Source organism: Salmo trutta, chromosome 8, assembly GCF_901001165.1.
Source record: "Salmo trutta chromosome 8, fSalTru1.1, whole genome shotgun sequence".
Classification (NCBI taxonomy): Eukaryota; Metazoa; Chordata; class Actinopteri; order Salmoniformes; family Salmonidae; genus Salmo; species Salmo trutta.
The window spans coordinates 6,940,093-6,946,092 of NC_042964.1; positions in this window are offsets into that span (position 1 = coordinate 6,940,093).

Sequence of the window (6,000 nt, forward strand, 5' to 3'; positions counted from 1 at the left end):
GACTACTGACATAATGCTTCACACTAGACTACTACATAACACCTCACACTACACCAATGACATAACCCCTCACACTAGACTACTGACATAACCCCTCAAACTAGACTACTGACATAATCCCTCACACTAGACTACTGACATAACCCCTCACACTAGACTTATGACATAACCCCTAACACTAGACTACTACATAACCCCTCACACTAGACTACTGGCATAACCCCTCACACTAGACTACTGACATAACCCCTCACACTAGACTACTGACATAACCCCTCACACTAGACGTCTGACATAAGCCCTCACACTAGACTACTGACATAACCCCTCACACTAGACTAATGACATAACCCTTCACGCTAGATTACTTACATAACCCATCACACTAGACTACTGACGTAACCCCTGACACTAGACTACTGACATAACCCCTCACACTAGACTACTGACATAACCCCTCACACTAGACTACTACATATCCCCTTGCAATAGACTACTGACATAACCCCTCACACTAGACTACTACATAACCCCTCACATTAGACTACTGACATAACCCCTCACAATAGACTACTACATAACCCCTCACAATAGACTACTGACATAACCCCTCACACTAGACTACTACATAACCCCTCACACTAGACTACTGACATAACCCCTCACACTAGACTACTGACATAACCCCTCACACTAGACTATTACATAACCCCTCACACTAGACTACTGACATAACCCTTCACAACAGACTACTGACATAACCCCTCACACTAGACTACTGACATAACCCCTCACACTAGACTATTGACATAACCCCTCACACTAGACTACTGACATAACCCCTCACACTAGACTACTACATAACCCCTCACACTAGACTACTGACATAACCCCTAACACTAGACTTCTACATAACCCCTCACACTAGACTACTGACATAACCCCTCACACTAGACTTCTACATAACCCCTCACACTAGACTACTGCATAACCCCTCACACTAGACTTCTACATAACCCCTCACACTAGACTTCTACATAACCCCTCACACTAGACTACTGACATAACCCCTCATACTAGACTACTGCATAGCCCCTCACACTAGGCTTCTACATAACCCCTCACACTAGACTATTACATAACCCCTCACACTAGACTACTGCATAACCCCTCACACTAGACTTCTGCATAACCCCTCACACTAGACTTCTTCATAACCCCTCACACTAGACTTCTGCATAACCCCTCACACTAGACTTCTACATAACCCTTCACACTAGACTACTTCATAACCCCTCACATTGGTGCCACAAACGATAGAGGATGATGGTGTGCAGGTTCACAGGAAAAAATGTGCTATTTTTGAATATTCATTAGAGATTGTCAAGGACACACAGATATTCCAAAATGAGTGGAGTTTTCTGTTCAGAATATTTGTTTGCAATGTGTGATCTATAGGCTAAGAGAGCTTCATCAGCTGTTTATTGATTGTGGGATTTTAATAGTGTGAGAAGATGACCTATTTGGTAACATCACAATACAAGGTACTACATCTCTTCCAGCTCTTAAAGGGACAGTACACTACCTTGGGTGAACAATTCTCAATTAATCCATTATTTATTCTCCAGTTATTCTATTTATGTTTATTCTATTAGCAATGAAATGTACTGTACATGTTAATAGTATCTTCTGATTATAATTATTATGTCTTCATCTATTATCTTCCAAAATGTAAGTCTGTTTATCTAGCTGTCCAGTAACACATTCTGATTGAATGGCTTGTCCTGTATTTTGTAAAAAACAAGGGTGTTTTGAGTGAATATTGTCAAAAGATCTTGGTTCCTTTATAAACATAGAAGTGTGAATGCAAATAGGACTCGGTCCACAAAAAGGTGAAGTGAACAAGCAAAATAGTTGAGTCCTCATTCAAATCCAGGGGCAGAGTGAATACAAAGAGAACTGAGTTATGTTGCTCTCTTTTACCCCAGTTCACTTTAAACAGGACTGAGATCAGTTGTTTTAAACAGGACCATATGTGAAAACACCTAACAGAAATTAAGGCTCCTAAATATTACAATTTATTCATTACTTTAGCAATATTTGATTTAACTTGTACTAAATAAATGATATATAAATACATGCCTATACATAAGAGATATAACTGGTAAATTGCTATAAGGTGATCATCAAAATAATTTTGGGGACCAAATGGGCCCAATACGGACAGCCGATCCAAGAAGTCAGTTTATTACAGCAACAGTGAAGGCTGTCCTCATCAGATATGAGCTGCCAACACTGGGCCAATGTCTTGGGGATAATATGGAGCCGATTAGCAAGGACCTATTGCTGAGACACACACACAGTAAACTGACCTGAGATTAGCAGGGTGAGATACCACAACGTTTCCATCACTGTGAAATTTAAAGGATATATGATTAAAATGAATGCACTTCAAGGCTGCAACACTTTACCAATGCAAACTGTCTTTCTCCTTCTTTACTGATATGACGTGACAGGACATGTGAAGATAATGCTCCCCACATAGAGGGTTATCACCTGTTCAGAGACAAGAACAATCAGTGATTGTTAGGTTAGGTTTCTAAAGTATTGGAAGTGGGTAGTGGTGAAAAACCTCAACATAACGTTTCCAGAGAGTTAGAACACATGGTTGATTATTCTACACTGGAACCTTCAAACTGGGAATAAAAAAAGTATCTAATAAATATCATAAACATTTCTCGACAATAAAATATGTTAGAATTACAACTTGATCCTACAGTCCAAAATGGCATCACCTGTTGTTTGAAGGAAACTCTCTTCTTCTCGATCTGTCTCTGTCTCTGTCTCTTTATCTCTCTCTCGCTATCCTACTCTCTCCCCTTTCTCTCTCTCTGTCTCTCCTACTGTGTGTCTGTCATCCCATGTTTGTCCCTATTTAAACCTTACACTGCTCCTCATTTGCTTGAATTTGTTATTCATCTCAATTTAAAACAAAACTGTGACGTGACATTCATTCCACTGGATAAGGGATGTACAGAACTAGAAATGGAAAAAGTTATAGAGAGGCTATACAGAACATTTGCATGTGATGGTGCTGTTGATCCAAAGGAGATAACCCACTCCTCTAGACAGACATATTGCCCAGAAAGTGTCTCATTGTACCGAAAACGACCCAACTCCTTACGTCCAAAAATCAAAGGGTTGTGTAATTTCTAGAATTGTTCAGGTCAGTGAGTGAGGCCTGAATTGAGAGTAATACAAGGTATCAATAGAGTTCCACAAGGACGAACGCCAATGCTTCCCACAGTTGTGTCAAGTTGGCTGGTAGTGGATCTCCACTCCAAATAGCTTGTTCCATCTCATCCCTCATTATCAGTTGGGTTGATATCTGCTGACTGGTGAATGACTGGTAACTGTCATGGAGAGAGCAGGTGGTCCTGATGTTTTGTCCACTCAGTGTCTAGATAAACAAATATGCATTGGGTGTTCTGCCCTCCCTCACCTCTGTCATTGGGTTCTCTGCCCTCCCTCTTCTCTGTCATTGGGTTCTCTGACCTCCCTCTCCTCTGTCATTGGGCGTTCTGCCCTCCCTCTCCTCTGTCATTGGGCGTTCTGCCCTCCCTCTCCTCTGTCATTGGGTGCTCTGCCCTACCTCTCCTCTGTCACTGGGTGATCTTCTCTCCCTCTCCTATTTCATTTGGTTTTCTGCCTTCTCTCTCCTCTGTCTTTGCTCTGTCATGTAAAACCCTTTCCACGGAGGGTTCTACATGGAACCCAAAAGGGTTCAACCTGTGTTAAAAAGGGTTCTACATGGAGCCATAAAGGGGTATTATTCAAAGTGTTGTCATATGGACACAGTCGAAGAAACCTTTTGGAACCTTTTTTTCTGAATGTAGGATCCGCTCCCCAGTGTCCATGTCATTTCATTCATTATGATCTGAAAGGCAAAACTGATCCTAGATCAGCACATCTAAGCTGCTTGTGGTATGGTGTGGTCGTTACAGTATGTAGCTTGCAGGTCCCAGATCTGTTGTGCTGTCTGGCAACTCCTAAGGTCATTGTCATTTCTAGCTTGACAATAACCAAACTACACTGAACAAAAATATGAATGCAACATATAAAGTTTTTTGTCCCATGTTACATGAGTTGAAATAAAAGATCCCAGGGATTCTTCATACAGCAGGTGGCCTAGTGGTTAGAGCGTTGGACTAGTAACCGGAATGTTGCTGGATTGATTCCCCGGGCTGACAAAGTAAAAATATGTTGTTCTGCCCCCAAATAAAAATGTGTTCTTAACTGACTTGCCAAGTTAAATAAAGGGAAGAAAAGAACCAAACAATATGCACAGAAAAGCTTATTTCTCCAAGTTGTTGTGCGCAAATTAATTTACAAAGCTGTTTGTGAGCATTTCTCTTTTGCCAAGATTAACCATCCACCTGACAGGTTTATAACATCAAGAAGCTGACTAAACAGCATGATCATTACACAGGTCCACCTTGTGCTGGGGTCAATAAAAGCCCACTCTAAAATGTTTTGTCACACAACACAATTCCACAGATGTCTCAAGTTTTGAAGGAGCGTGCAATTGGCTTGCTGACTGTAGGAATGTCCACCAGAGCTGTTGCCAGAGAATCGAATGTTCATTTATCTACCATAAGCTGCCTCCAACATTGTTTTAGAGAATTTGGCAGTACATCCAACCGGCCTCACAACCGCAGACCAAGTTTATGGTGCTGTGTGGCGGAGCGGTTTGCAACGTAGTGAACAGTGTGCCCATTGGTGGCGGTAGAGATATGGTATGGGCAGGATTCATCTACAGACAATTAACACAATTGCATTTTATTGATGTTAATTTGAATGCACAAAAATATGGTGACGAGGTCCTTAGGCTCATTAATTTTAAGATATCTGTGACTAACAAATGCATATCTGTATTCCCGGTCATGTGAAAACCATAGATTAGGGCCTAATTAATTTATGTTCAGTGCATTCGGGAAGTATTAAGACATCTTCACTTTTTCTACATTTTGTTATGTTACATTCTTATTTCGAAAATAGATTTATTTTAAATCCTCATCAAACTACACGCAATACCTCATAATGACAAAGCAAAAAACAGGTTTTCAGATTATTATATATATTTTTTTAAATACCATATTTAAATAAGTATTCAGGCCCTTTGCTATGAGACTCTAAACTGAGCTCAGGTTCACCCTGTTTCCATTGATCATCCTTGATGTTTCTACTACAGTAATGATTGGAGTTCAACTGTGGTGAATTAAATTGATTGGACATGATTTGGAAAGGCACACACCTGTCTATATAAGGTCCCACATTTGACAGTGAATGTCAGAGCAAAAACCAGGTCATGCGGTCGATGGAATTGTCCGTAGAGCTCTGAGACAGGATTATGTCAAGGCACAGATCTGGGGAAGGGTACCAAAATATTTCTGCAGCATTGAAGGTCCCCAAGAACACAGTGGCCTTCATCAGTCTTAAATGGAATAAGTTTGGAACTACCAAGACTCTTCCTAGAGCTGGCCGCCGGGCAAAACTGAGCAATCGGGGAAGAAGGGCCTTGGTCAGGGAGGTGACCAAGAAACAGATGGTCACTCTGACAGAGCTCTAGATTTCCTCTGTAGAGATGGGAGAAACTTCCAGAAGGACAAACATCTCTGCAGCACTCCGCCAATCAGGCCTTTATGTTAGAGTGGACAGACAGAAGCCACTACTCAGTAAAAGGCACATGAGGACACGCTTGAAGTTTGCCAAAAGGCACATAAAGACTCTCATAAAGACAAGATTCTCTGGTCTGATGAAACCAAGATTGAGCTTTTTGGCTTGAATGCCAACCATCATGTCTGGAGGAAACCTGTCATCATACCTATGGTGAAGCATGGTGGTGGCAGCATCATGCTGTGGGGATATTTTTCACCGGCAGGGACTGTGAGAGACTAGTCAGGACTGAGGGAAAGATGAACGGAGCAAATTACAGAGAGA